The sequence below is a fragment of the Falco rusticolus genome, chromosome 4, assembly GCF_015220075.1.
Source record: "Falco rusticolus isolate bFalRus1 chromosome 4, bFalRus1.pri, whole genome shotgun sequence".
Classification (NCBI taxonomy): Eukaryota; Metazoa; Chordata; class Aves; order Falconiformes; family Falconidae; genus Falco; species Falco rusticolus.
The window spans coordinates 39,412,755-39,428,280 of record NC_051190.1 but is presented as its reverse complement, the minus strand read 5'-3'; the positions used below and the strand labels follow the sequence as shown (position 1 = coordinate 39,428,280).

Below are 15,526 nucleotides of genomic sequence, written 5' to 3'. Positions count from 1 at the left end.
GACTGGTCAGTGCTTCCCTTCTGGGAGCTGCTCCATGGAGCGCACAAAAGACAGCGGCTGGTAGTTGTTAAGGAGGTTCTGACATCTAATTGTAATTGCTCCTGAAATATCCCCTAAGACAGTAGTCTGAATGACAGGGAAAGCACAAAGGTCACAGTTTTTATTATGCTGTAGCCTAGAGTGCCTCTTTTCTGGTATCCCTTAGGTAAATGACCACCCACAAACCCTTCCTGGTGGCTGGGCTGTATGTTTATTGGAGTAGAGAAATCGCAGTTAAAGGGCACAACTGGGCACAAGAAAGCTCATTTCTGTTCCCTGCTCAGCTGTTTACTGGCTGAGAACCACTCAAGAAGACATCCCTCCAGCTTATCAGTGCCTTCATTTCCTTTGCTGTACCCTGGCACTTACCAAGAAATGAAACACCGGAGGGTGGATGGAAGGTAGCAGCCATGGGACTGATTTAAGTCTCAACAGATGCAAACTGACAGTCCCTACTCCCAGAGCTGTCTGGTAGAGCTAACATCCAAGCTCTGCTTTTGAGAGAGCTTTTTTCTAGATTATGTGACTAGAAAATAAAGTTTACAAATGTGACACAGTATGAGATGATGATGGCTCATGGATACTGGTCCCTCTTTGCTGAGCTGTTTCTGTTCTATCCTGCCATTGCCCAAGGAGTAGACCGGGGAGTTGGTCCTTCAGCACTGTTGGGAGAGAGGAACAGTTATTCATCCTACATGTTGTGTCTTTGAGGACACAAGTTCCTCAATAATGGAAAGTTTATTAGACCCTGGTAAAACTACTCTGTAAGGATGTACTATCAAGTTGGGCAAACCTGGGGAGCAGCTCACAGTCCATTTCATCCCAAGGTGCTGTGTATACTCACTGGAATTTTTGAGGAAGGTGCTTCAAGAATTAGTTGGTCATTAAAACTCAATTTGATGTATGAAAAGGAAAGTTCATTAACTCCAACCTTGGGACTGTCAATAAATAAATAGCTCCATGCTGAAACGAGGGCACCAAAGTAACCTTCCTGATGTTTGAAAAAATATCAAAAGAAAAGATTATTTGTCTTACTGATTTGGAAATAAACTTAGGCCACAGCAACTTCACTGGGCAACTCTCAGCAAGACTCTCCAACTTTTTGAGCATCTTAGCTGGAATTAGGACAATCAAACATGACCGAATTTCTGGCAGACATTGAAAGGTTTCCAAGCCAAGATTTATGTGTGAGATAAGTTGTAACTGCATGACTCCAGCCCACTCAGAAAACTGAATTATCTGTGGGAGAAGAGAAATACAGTGATCTATTCTGTACTGGGTAAACAAAGCTGTGCTGTCGTGGGTGATTTCAGGAGATAGCTGGAAGCCAGCTTTAGAAAGTTATGGTGAAAGCAGGAGAGAACGGGTTGTTTCTCCCTCCCACACCACCACAGCAGCCACACGTGTGTTTCATCTTACTTGAAACAGTAACTTGGTGAAAAGTACTCTTCAGTTAGCAGACCAGGAAGGACCAACCTTTGGAAAGAACTCAGCCAGGTGCAGGGATATATTGGCTTAGACAGACAGCTGCCTAGTTCAGGATTTACCATAGGTTTTTTTCTGGTAAGGACAGGAACAATGTAACGGACACAGGTCTAAATCTGTCCCTAAGAATGTCAACATGAAATAACCATGAAAGTTCTTCATTCAGAATACCAGACTGTCATTACGTTGTCATGGCCTTTTGCAGCCTGACTGGTGATCATTATCTGAGCTCCAGGGCAGTGAGGCCCAATCCAACAGCATTGTGATCATGCTTATACATACACCCCCAATGCTCGATATATCTGTGAGTAACCCATCTCATAGGCTCATCACACCGTCCACAGCATGCTTACTGACCACAGCCCTGTAGGTATCACAAGTCATTATGGCACCATGTTGTTAATACACATCCTAGGATGTCAGGAGAACATCCAGAAAATACTGCTAACCACACAGATAGTAGTGTATTAAATTAGTCAGAATCCCTGACTTGAGTGCACTTCATACTTTCAACAGCATCTTTCTTAAAGCTTTACCAATAGCATACTGAAAATGACTGCAACCGCATTACTCCAGGCAAAGTCCTTTCAGTAGCCATTTCCACAGCCTCACACCTCTGTCAGCAGAACATATGGCCACAGCCTATGGTCAGCACCATTCCTACAGCTCCTGTCCTATCCCTGAAGCCTTGCTGCCCATGTCTAAAGTTAAGTAACATGAATCCCACCAGGAACACATGAGTGCCAGTAACACTCTCTGTGGTTGTGATGCTGTCAAAACTCTCCAGAGACCCCTAACTTTCCACATTCTTAATCTAGCCACCAGGTCTGTCCCTACAGTCACAGTACTGTCAAAACTTTCTGCTGTCTGCATTGGTGCAGCTGCAACACCCCAGATATTGTAGTGCAGACACAATAGGACCAGTTTCCAGAAGGTTGATACTGCAAAGGACAGGATTGCAGGGCTTCCAGTTGGCTGGAAGGGCTGGGACTCAGTCATATCTTAAAATGACATTTAGGCTGCAATCAAAAAAATTTTACTGTTCTCCTCCTCCCATTGTTTATCTGAAATGTCTATTTTGATTCCAGAGGTTGAGGTGCAAAAAGCATGCTATCCACTCTGTGCAGGGACTAGCAAAGTGGGCCTTCATCTTGTTGCAGATTTCTAGTTTTCACTGACATCTCTAACAGAGATTGAATGCTGCGATTATTTCTGAAATAATTTGTGACTCCAGAGTTTATTTTTATCCAGCATACCTAGGATGGCTAAAGAATCCAAAAACCATTTAGCACCTGAGAAATATAATTGTGAATCCCCTCTGGGAATAGAAGGACAGGAGCATATATATTACATTGGTGGGTGTGTCCTGTAATTATTTAGCACAATTTCTGACTCAAAAATATGCTGATTCCCCATCTACCAAAACGAGAATGAAGGCTCTCCTTTTCAAAGTGGATTTGATGCTTTGGATTCCACACAGGTGGAGGTACCATCTGTAAATTGAGCAATGCACCTGATCTCTGGAAGGGGATGAAGCTAAAGCATACCCTGTGAGCTCTGCAGATATTGCTGGTCACACATCCTGTTCTGCACTCACATGCTGCACAGGGCACTTGGTGCCTCATCCCAAGCCACAAATTCCTTGGACATGGCCAGGTGTCTCAGAGCCAAGCTCTCTATCATTTAATTTCTTTTTGAGTATGACTTCAAGTGCATATCTGATGTCACACTTGCAGTCTAGGTCTGTCCTTGTGTCAGTACAGGACACCTCAAGATAACAGGCAAGTGATGTATTAATAGCAGCAGTAATAAACTAACCAGTAGATTCCATGACTCAAGAACATACACGTCATGAAAAAATTAACACATGAAGTAGGTAAGGTGGCATACCTTATCCTAACAGGTAAGAGGAGTTTGAGAGCTGGGAAGCAATAATGAGTTAGTTTTGCTCAATAGTGTGTTTGCTTTGATTTTAATAGAAAAAAAATCCACAAACTCAGAGCTTGTTTTAGTTGCTAATGAACAGGCAATCTCAGTAATAACATCCACATTCAGAGGGAAAAGCAGCTGCCTTGATGCCTTATAAGAGTACTGTCCCATTAAATAAATGAGCATTTTCATGTTGCTCACCACACTCCATAGAAGTCAGGTAGATCAGGAATGGCTATGTGTAGTTCTGTTCTTGGAATGATATTTTAAGGGCAGGGGGTCTGTAGCTCTTTGCATGCTCTGTACCACATATTCCTTAGCACTCTAAATGGTAAAGAGGAAATGGTAGAGAGGAACTTGCGTGGTATATAAGGATGCATCCAAATGGGCTGTAAATATGGACATCAAATGCACATTTGTGAAGGGCCCAGAGAATGAGAGAGGTATACCCTGCAGAAATAAATAAATAATGTAAAGACAAGAACTTGCCATACACTTTCACTTATCCAGAGCGGTACTGCATCACCCTTCTCCCCCACCACCGTGTGGTAATAAGCATATGTGATTCACCATAGGCGGCTGTCCAGAGAGGGGGACCGGGGAAAAGCACCTTATTACTGTATAATTAAAAGCAAGAGGAATTGAAAATTCTTGCTGGATTATGAGAAATACAATATAATTGGCATGACTGAAACCTGGTGGGTTTATTCGCATGACTGGAATGTAAAAATTGGTAGTTATAAATTGTTTAGGAAGGGAAGACTGGTAAAAGGAACTGAGGAGGTAGAGCTCTATATTAAAGATAAAATTTCCAGTGATGGAGAAACTGAACCCAGGGGGCCTGGATAATCTCCGTCTGAGGATGTTGAAATAATTGGCACACGAAAATGCAGGGTTAGTAGCAAGAATCTGCACACTGCTGTATTCAAAGACTGGGAAAAAAATGTATACAGGCCACTTGACCCAGCAACCTTAGGACAGTTTTCAGGGAAAGTGCTCACAGCAACAAATGGGTTTTATCAAAGGCAGGGTTTTATTAAAGGTGAATCTTTTAACAATATGAATAATTTCTTAGGGAAGAGTAATGCATTAGGCCCAGTCTCTATGGATTTACAAAAAAAGCATTTGATGGAATGTCCCACTGAAAATTCTTTACAGAAGAACTACAGAGAGGAGAGAATGGTAACAACATGGTGATAGATGTAGGCATGCTTCCACACCAGGGAACGCTAAATAGTCTGAGCCTCTTCAGACTGGAAGGAAGGCACAATGTACAGAGAGCTATGATATTGGTGGGGATCAACTGGGAATGGCAGAGCTCAGACAAGAAATAGTGTTGACTGCTTCTGCAAGCTAAGAACAATAAGGCATAGCAGACAAAAAGAAATACTCCTTCCTACAGAGCTCCCTGCCAGGGAATGCTGTGAAGGCCAAAACTGGGATTGCATGGATGCAGGGAAGAAATAGCCATTTGTGTTACTAACATTATGATTTGTGAGCAACCTCTGACAGGGAAGTCCTTGAACTACTGATGCAGTACTGATATCACAAGGGGAGCACATGGGCAAAATCACCCTATACCCACCCTTTTGTTCTCCCCTAAATATCTGTCATGGGATGACAATACAAAGATAGTGAAGTATGTAGATATTTTGCCTGAACCTGTAGTGCAGATTTTACTTTATTTATTCTAATGGGGATAAATAGAGAGATTGTAAACTGACAGAACAGTCACAAAAAGGCTGTGGCAAGTAATATAAATAGGGAAAATATTATAATGGAGATCAGCTATTTCTAGTTATCCTCAAATTTGGGTTTACGACTGATTCTGTTATTGCTGAGATTAGCAAACTAGGAAAAAAAAATTAGGGATACAATTCACGTCACCTAATCTGTAAAAAAAACCACAACAAAAACAAAGGCAAGATGAATCCTATAGCAAACCTGTGGACATTAGCAAATGTAAATGTCTGTGCCTAAACTGATCGACGTCATTGTTACAGTCAGTGCGTATTTCCTGGGAAGATTAAATTCCTACTCATATGGGATGAACTGAGCCCTGGGATTATATTTTTTCCTCATTGGCCAAAAAGGAATCCATATAAAAAGTTGCCATTTCTAACACAGAAGTCTTAATTTGAAGAGAATAATCCTACTTTAAATGAACTCCTTACATATGCTGAGACACAAAGTCTGGGAATACTGGCATTACAGAGGAGAGATTTTTCTGCATAAGTAAATATGTGAGCTGGTCTGATAGAGTTGCAAGAATAGTACTAAAAATCAAAAAAAAAGCAGCTTTAAAGCACAAAACACTGAGGCATAAAATTCTATGAGGATACAGGTAGTTAGCAATTGCAGGCAAAAGATACGAAACAAGTTGTGGGCCGGTATTTGTCTGTGGGGTGACTGAGCTGCAAAGTGCTGTGATATAAAAGAAAGGTGTTATTCTAGGGAAAAATTAGCACCACTGCGCAAGGTTCAGATAACACCGGTGCATTTCACTAATGCCATCGTGTATAGTTACGGTAAGAAAAAGGGGGAGGTGAAACAGATGCAGAGTGGGATTTCTAAGTAGCTAAGGAAAAGAGAATCTCCTTCAAGAAAAGAAAAGAAAAGAGAAAAGAAAAGAAAAGAAAAGAGAAAAGAGAAAAGAAGAGAAAAGAAGAGAAAAGAAGAGGAGAAAAGAAAAGAAAAGGAGAAAAGAAGAGAAAAGAAGAGGAGAAAAGAAAAGAAAAGGAGAAAAGAAGAGAAAAGAAGAGAAAAGAAGAGAAGAGAAAAGAAGAGAAAAGAAAAGAAGAGAAAAAAAGAAGAGAAAAGAAGAGAAAAAAAGAAGAGAAAAGAAGAGAAAAGAAGAGAAAAGAAAAGAAGAGAAAAGAAGAGAAAAGAAGAGAAAAGAAGAGAAAAGAAGAGAAAAGAAGAGAAAAGAAGAGAAAAGAAGAGAAAAGAAGAGAAAAGAAGAGAAAAGAAGAGAAAAGAAGAGAAAAGAAGAGAAAAGAAGAGAAAAGAAAAGAAAAGAAAAGAAAAGAAAAGAAAAGAAAAGAAAAGAAAAGAAAAGAAAAGAAAAGAAAAGAAAAGAAAAGAAAAGAAAAGAAAAGAAAAGAAAAGAAAAGAAAAGAAAAGAAAAGAAAAGAAAAGAAAAGAAAAGAAAAAGAAAAGAATAACTGGTCCTCTTTAGTATAACATTTAGTATAAAAATGAAGATCTAGAGGGGATGTGATGGTACCTTATCCGTATATATATATATATGTATAAATATCAAGAAAACAATAGGACTTAAGTAACTTGTCATTGAGAAAAAAAGCGAAAATCCAAGAAGGGGTTCCTAGAGAGGGTGTCTCTGGACTTCACCTCCACAGAGGGCAGTGTGAACAAAGGAAACCCATGGGCTGAAATGGATACTTCTTGAAGTCACAGAAAGAACTGGACCAGGGAAAAGGAATGTTCCTGGCACGAGGAAGCTTGGAGTGAGTCCTGCATAGCTGATTTGTTGGTATCTTAAACGAGGTCTGAAAGGATTCATCTTGGTTTCACTGCCTTGCTGACACCATGTCTATATTCTATTACATGACATCCATGCTTCAGGGCTGCAGTGGGTCACCAGTAGGAGCCAAGAAAAAAACAGTTGCTGACTTGGTGCTTACCATGTTCTCTGGAGGGTTTTATGCCTTCTCTAAAGCATCAGAAATTGGCTACAGGTGGAGACAGTGTGTGAGGAGGTTGCTTTGCTGCCGTTGACATTATTACAGCTTCTCAGTATCTAATTGGTATGTCTGCTCATGCACTGAACATTAAACTGATGATCTAATTTGGGATCAGAAGGGAAATCTCCCTCAGGCTCGATAACAAGGATAGTAACAAATTTTTGCCTTCCTTTACAACATGGGGAAGGTCCATTTCAGAAAAGCACTTGTGAACTTCTAACAAATCCCTGTTTTTTTGCTTACAGGATAAGATAGGCCTGGCCATAGGAATTTAAGCTATATGATAAGAGTCTTCAGATCTGTTCATGTTCCTCACGTTCACTTTTGCTTTCTTCTTGTGGTACATGATAGCTGTGGGTTTTGTGGTGGTGATTGTTTTATTATAGACATTCGGTTTTTTATAGGATGTTGGGGATATTTTGTGTCTGCAGTGCACTAGGAATTTTGGACTTTAGGTCTTCCTGATCTTGCTAGACAGACTAGCTATATGAACATCTATCATACATAAAATGTGGATATAAATCCCTGCAGGCTGAGACTCATAAGAGTAAAGGAAGGGACTAGGCAATGAACTACTTCTTTCTTATTTGATATGTTTCTACCTCATGAGCAAAAACTGTGTTTCTTTCTCTTTGGATGTGTCTGTCCTCAACCATTTAACCCAGTAGCTTTAAAGGAAGCATCTGAGGGGTTCTGGTATTTTCTCATAAACAGAATAAACTTCAGAGTGCTGGAAGACTAACACATAGGTCCCATATCTCAAAGAGAATGGAGATGCTTACTCCAGTGTCAGTGCAAAATATGAACAGATACATTCATGGCTACAGAAACAAATACAGGATGGGATATCAATCATCATCGTATCCCGTGGTTTTTGAATTATACCAGGATCAATGCTGATTTTAAAACTTTCCTTGTATGGAATTAACAGACACGGCTTACTAACAGATCTCAAAATGGGGACTTACCAGGGAATAGGGCTGCTTCTAGCAGCACCCTCTGTTAATCATAAAGTGGCGTAATGCTTTTCAGTATTCTTGTTGGTAAACAAAATGGTAATATAAATCTTTCCTGATCCAGCTTACAAATGACTACAGAAAACAGTAAAACAGTAAATAATAAGAAGCAGATGTTATTACTATGGAATGACATAGCTTGCAGAATAGTCACAGGCAAGCAAAATTCACTTTAAAGTGTTCTAGCTTGCATTTAGCTGCATTGGGGGTGGGGGGGTGGGGGGCAAGGATGCAAACCATGCTTACAGTGTGGGAAACTGATTTAAGAAGCAGAGCCATTCCACCACATCTAGACCCACTAGGTTTGGAAAGACCGAAAAAAGCATCATACTGTCATTCAGCCGGATTTCACTGAGCATCACCTGGTCAGAAAAAAATCCACTAAATGAGAATTTCTTGCAAAGTTATTAGGTACAAGCTTGGAAATACAGTTCACAAGAGGAAATACAAGCACAACTTTTTTTCACTTGATTTCAAAACGTGGTCATTCATTTGCAGTGTAGTGCAGTGTACTTCCTTTAAAAGTCTGTGGCTGAAAGGTTAAAGTTATCTCAGTTCCCATACCTGAAGTCGGGTTTGCCTGCCTGGAAAACCAGGATGCTTCAACCCAAAAAGCAACTGAGTGTCGTTGGATTAGGAGAAGTTTCTGGAGTTCACTTTGAAACAGGCAGCCTAAATTGCAACAGCTGAGGAACAGAGAGCAGATAGACACACAAATGAGGGAAAAAATATTGTTACAGTGTCACTGTGTTAACAGTGAAGAAGGAATACAGGTTGATGTAGTACAGGCTCTGACATTCAAGGTCCCCTCCCCTCCAGTAATCCCTGTGTCCCTTACCTACAGTCACTTGCATGTGTTTCAAGCTGCAACCTCAGGACTCACATTCACAGGGACGTGCCAGGCCACCAGAGTAATGCTCTGTCCCAAATCTGTCTTTCTCTCCATTTTGGCACGCATCAACTTTAGAAGTTTTCATTTTCTGGAGTAATCGCATCAGTGAAAAGAAGTTTTCTTCTTTGCTGTCAGTGACTTTCATATCTGCCTGCCCTGCTCATGTATCTCTGGAGCTAGGGCACCAATCCAGTACAAATACTCTGGTTGGGCATTATCTGGAGAGAAACACTGGCATGGATAAAAGAGAATCCGTATTGATCCACAGCTAATAATTGGAAGGAGTGGGATATGATTGGTTACTTACTCTTTTGATCTTTGTTAATCACCAGTCTGAATGGAACTGCTAATGCAGTCACACAGAAGACTGCAGAAGGTATGTCATACTTGTACAATGATAGATTTCAGCTACATCTTCTGCGAAGAGCATCATTTCTAGCCTTTCACAGATTTCTGGGGAGAATTTATAGTCCCACAGATACTGGACTGCTGATAACTACCTTATTTTGGTATAATTACACCCACACAGAGTAAGCACAGTGTGACAGATGGGCACCTGTGGGATGAGCAGGTAAAAACCTTCCTCTTCCTGTTCCACGGTTCAAAATGCTTAAAGCAACTCAGAACTCTTGGTCTGATTTAATGTTTTCCAAATTATAAAGTCAGGTCTAATTTGACATCAGAATCATTGAAGGACTCTCTCAGCACCATTGTTTCCTTGATTCTCCCAATCATTTAGAAAGCTGAACTATTTTCTAGCTCTCCAAATGATAAATGTGTGCACACATCTTTCAGGCCTTACTAAGATAATCAGATGAGTCTTGTGACTTGGATGTGTTTCAATTAGATGTGATTTGAGAGCAGCCTGTGGAGATGTTTGCTTTCAGATACTGTGCAAGATTTTTCACATCAGGAAGAGTTTCAGCACAGAAAATGCAGTTGCCATGGCATATAATCCCAGTTAGCACGAACACTCTGGGCACTCCCTGCTCTGCCCGCACCCTCTGCCCACTGCACAGCTATCTACTGCTCCAAGGAACTGAAGGGGAAACTCCACAGCGTGGATGATACCTCTCTGATAAAATTATTACCATTTCTTTGTGAATAAGTGAATTGAGGCAAAATGCATGCCTGAAATTAAAAAGTGTAAAGCTTAAAGTTTTTCCACTTTAAGAGGTAGAAAGTTTTAAGAGTTTGAATTTGCTGAAAAAAACCTGTAGTATAGCATTCCAATCTAAAAGCAACCCCAAAAGGGAAAAAGGCTGAGAAATCAACCAAATTCTCATGTTATTTGGAAGTAAGAGAAATGTTGATGGGCAGCAGCTATGAATGACAGCTGTTAGAGTGAAAGACAGCAATTGTTTTCATAGTTCAAGACATATTTAGTGCAATTCTGGACGAACTTGTTTACTTTCCAGAAGAAAATATCGCTCCAGCAAAATCAATGTGGTCAACTGAAAAATGTTGATTTTGCAGATTAATACTCAATTTTTCATTAGAAAGAAATCAATTAAATACTCTGTCTGAGATCTGCTTAATCAAAAGTGGAATATTTCACTCACTAATTAACCTAATACAACGCAGCTTGAGTGAGCTCATTAACCTGTATTTTCCCTAATGTAGTACTTTATTTCACTGAAGTTGTGTTGGAGTCCTCAGCCTCGTCTAGGCTGGGATCCCTTGAGGGTTATGTCTTTTTTTAGACAAATACAATGATTTTACTCTCAGTAGATGATGTGGGATCTCATCAGAATCACATGACTCCAGATATAATTGGAGAGATAAAGATTTGTTAAGGCCTATTGGGAAAAAAGGGGACCTTGTCTTTCGTAGGCTGGGAGCCAGTGTTACTAAAAGGGAATGCTGTTTAAATGAAATGTAATCATTTAAATTTCCATCAGAACTGTACTTTTGAACTCGTAAAATTTTATGCAGAGTAAGTGAATACAGACAGCTTTTTCTTTTCTTTGAGATGAAAAGCAGAGTTATAACAGAGATCGTTCAGAAATCACCAGATTTCTTTTAAGTCACATTATTTAACTAGAATATTTTGAAACCATGTAGTTGGGAGACATACAAACTAGGATTTTTTAGAGTTGTTTTTATTCTGCTGCCCTGGTTGTTAATGAGGCATCTATCACTGGCTCAGAAAGGAAAGAACTTGGGAGTGTAGGACCAGTAAGTACAATCCAGGACATCAACTTCTGATCCTTGCTATTGCAACAGCCACGTTATAAACTTAGAATACTATCTTAAAGCCTATGCTCTTTTTGGAGTGTTTTCTGCCCTCTTCCCAGTTTCCAGTCTAAACCACCAGTTTACTGAGGTAGACTCTGGAAAAATCCAATCACTGTTGCACAGTGTGGGGTCCTGAAGACGGGCGCACACAAACCATACATTTTAGACAACTGGTGGAAGAAACGGTAGAATACACACGGGTTTCACAAAGGCTTACAGTCAGAGTGACTCCAGTGCGTACAGTGAGCTTGGAAGACATCTGTGCACTATAGTTTAGACCCAAACTATATGCACCTAGTCCTGCCTCTCCAGCTGCCTTATAGAGTTCCCTAATTGCTCCCTAGAGTTGTCCATAGACCTACAGCGGAATGGCAGCCTGCATCCACTTTGGAACTGCAGCTGAGCAGATCTGTCACAATGCAACTGCACTGTGCCCACGACAAGGAGTGCAGCCCATAACAGGGAAAGTAGCCCAGTACACCGAGCAGACCTGATGGTCTATGGAACCTGTTTGTCTTCATTCTCTGAAAGGACCAAATTTGAGGGATTTGGAAAAGCCACTTCCTTAGCTTTTCCTTTCAAATTATTGTTCAGGCTAGGGAGGTACAGATGTCTCTGAACTCTGCCTGAGGAAGGTAGGAGGAACAAGCATTTGCTTCCAGCACAGAGTCCCAGCTGTCCAAAGTATGTGTGACACTGAAGTAGGACTCTTCAGTGGATAAGGTAACAGAGCAGCCTCACTACCTCCATGGGGAAGGCGAGGTGTCTGGGGGACTGGTCTACCTATCTGAGGTGACAGGACATGTGGGTGACCCCTCCACCGTGTGCGACTGCTTGTCAGCAGTGTCCTGCAGTGCCTCCTTCCCATCCCTACAGAAGTTCTACTCTTACCAGCTCATTTACTTTCTCCAGAACACAGCTCTGCCAGCACAGTGCCTGCTTTTCACACAGCCTTCTACTTTTTCCTGAAATGATTTGATTTTGAAGACATGAGACAATTTTCATGACAAGTATGTGCCACAGACTTGAAAGAGCTGGAAGCTCAGGACTTCCCTCCATGTTGCGAGCAGCAGAAGGAGAATAAAGAGCAGGGGCTTCAGGTGGGAAGCAGGACAGAGATCATCTCATGCTGCCACACCTTTCTCTGTGTCCCTGGCACTGACACAGTGATAAAATCCACATCTTCCTGTACAGTGATTCCTAAGAACACGCAGCAGCCCAAAGCTGAGCTTTCTTCAGTAGGAACTACTGAGGAGCTGGAAAGCATTTGACCTGCACTTCTGCGGGAGCTTCCACAGCTGCAGAGCCATGAAATGGGAAAAGTCTTAATGAGCCTGTCTGAGCAAATGCTGTGTGTGCTCCTAGGCAGCAGATGCCAGGAGACTTTAAGGCCCAGGGGATCTCTCCTCCCTTGACTGTTTGCTGCTGGTGTCCTTCCCAGTTCAGGCTAGGCGCATATTGAAGATGCAGGTGCACACACATGCACATGCACACACACACATGTGCAAGCATGCGTGACACTAGTGTGGCTGGCCACACAGGCCAACCCAGAGAGAGCTGTGCCTTTACCAGCACACACAGAAACAACATCACTCCCAACAGCAAGCTTGCTCCTCTTCCTCCTCTCTGGCTGAGCAGGTTTGCAGATCACTACTGAAACTTGCACATCCCTTCCCTCTGTAGATGCACAAGCACATCACACTAATGGTCCCTCAGATATTATCGTGGGCTGTAAGTTTATCTTCCATACCAAGACTGCAAGACTCTTACCCAGCCACTAGCTTGGGCCTTGGGCCTTTCCTGATATCTGTCCTCCCGCTTTTCGGCTGGTTAGGTTTGAAGCTCCCTAGCAAATTAGAAATACACATAAACATGCACATAAGTAGTATTATATTAATTAATTAGGATTAATTAGAGAAAAACACACACAATTTTTGGGCTGTTGCTGGTATGAAGTCCCGACCCATGACCCCTTCTTGGGAAGCCCAGTAGAGACACAACTGAGCCCGTGCAGTACCAGTGGTTGTGAGGGAATGTATTTGCAAGGGCTTGCAGAGATGATGTTTCTACCTCACCCTTGGGAAGCCATAAAAGAAGGCAGTATCAAGTGTTACTGATGTTTAGGTGGTCGGTCAGCCCTCTCTCCTCAGCCTCCAGCAGCTCCCTGACACTGCTGAGCTCCAGAGAGCTTCACATACACTGTACACGGGCATTGCTCCCACGTGGAAGTGGAAAGCATTCAAGCCAGGTCATGCCTCTTCTTTCTTATGTGTTACATGCAGGAGAGCACACTTCTTGGCTATCTCTTCTGTCAGAATCGCTGCCACAAATGGGTGAAGGCAGGACTATCAGGGGAATGAATCCTAGACACTGTTCTTGTTGCATGTCTAAACAGCCTTTTCTGTATTCTCTAAAGAGTCTCCAGGAGCCTGGTTATGAGGAGAAGATGCATCTGGAAAAGGGCAGCACAGCAGGATAAACTCTGCCAAGTCTAAAATTAAACTTAAGAGAGCTTAAGAGATCGGTTATACAAGATACCCAAAAATAACTTAGAATAAATCCTAAGAGGAACAGTGAAAGCACTGCTGACATCTTCAGTTCTCAGTGCGATGCCTGTCTGCATGTTGAAGTACGAATGTGGTCTATAAATACCACCAGTGGTTACCATTGAAAATGGAGGAGGGGTTTCCAGTGCTCCAGCAACAAGAACAATGGAGGGAAATGTTCTTTATCAGGAACTGCTTGTGCAATTCCTACCACAACCTTTAGCAATAAGTCAGGCCAGGCATTAACCACTGAAAATGAAGTGACCTCCTTCCAAGCTTTTCTCTGTCTCCAATCTACAGTCATTTCTCTGTGCTACAGCTCCAAAAGGACTTCTGAACACTCCAGCATTTTCTGTCCATATTATTTAAACTGGAGGCCTCAGCCATGTCCAGCTGTCCTGGGAGAGGTGGGGGTCTGGGCAAGCTGATTTGAGGGAGGATGAGGATGCACATTCTTCCAAATAGCCTGTGATCACGCTCTACATCGGTCCTGCAGACAAGACACCTGCAGCCAAACACTATGGTACCACCAGCCTCTGCAGTACGCACGCAGGTCAGAAAGGCTTTGTACCTTGCCATGTGTCTGAAACACAGCATGTATCTCCAGCTCTCAGAACAGCCTGTGCAGTTTCTGTAGTAGCAAATGCCATTCCTCTTTGGCTGGCTTGGGATAACATGCTAGAGTCAGGTGTTTGTTAAAATTTTCCAGTAATAGAGCTTCAGATTCAGTGCAGCTTCAGGTGAGAGATGATTCAGTGCTAGCCAGTTAGCTTGAAGTCAGTTTAGAATAAAACTGTGGTAGACGTAACATCTTGCATCCGAAAAGAACAGCCACAATCCCAAACCACAGATCCATATGGCTAGAATGAAAAACCCTGATTAACCTGCTTACATCGCATCTGAATCTAAAGGTCACTCTCCCAATATTCCTTTGATTTTATGTCAATGCTTTCCTGACATACCTCACACCCTAAAACTCAGAGTCTGGATGAGAATGATTCCTGCTTACAGCACAGTATTTTTCATAGTCCACCTGTATCTCTGGATTTCTTGGTCAGGGACCTAAAGTACACCAAGTGTGAAAAGATACTGAGGGAGGTGGCCTTCTTCATGTCCTTAAAAGTAGAAGAAGGATGACTACAAAGATGACAAAGCAGCTAGAGAAGTTCAGGTTGGCTGTGAGGAAACACTTTTCCTGAAGGGTAGTGCAGCCCTGGGACCAGAACAGGAGAGAAACTAAATAGTGACAGGAGAGTCACTAAATAATGAGTGTCACCATCCTTGAAGTATTTCAAATGTGGCTGGGAAATTTCACACCTGACCTGGTCAGGTGTTAGTGATAGTCCTGCTCTGAAGGAGGCTGGACAAGAGACCTGCAGGCTTCTGTCAACACAACACTTCTGGGCTGCTGTGATTTCTGTGATCCATCACTTATCTTTCAGTCTGTCTGCCACAAAACTTAATAACTAACTCATCTGACATTCCTTCTGCTCAGGTATAGACTGCCCTACCTACCTCTTTGGAAAAAGAGATGGTGCTTTGATAAGAACTCAAGTGTCGCTTCCTTGTCTTGACTGTCCTCTTGGCCATGCCTGGATTCACAGAGTAGAAATCCTCTCCCCTGCCACGGAGATATTTAAATGTTCGTTTCAATGTCAAGTGGACCTTTTCTTTTAG

General features: G+C 41.9%; 1 protein-coding gene across 2 annotated transcripts in view; it reads left to right on the top strand.

Annotated features, from left to right (window-relative positions):
* GSG1L (GSG1 like) overlaps positions 1-15,526 on the top strand; it is a 59,879-nt gene that overhangs the window by 1,199 nt on the left and 43,154 nt on the right. The window lies entirely within an intron of this gene.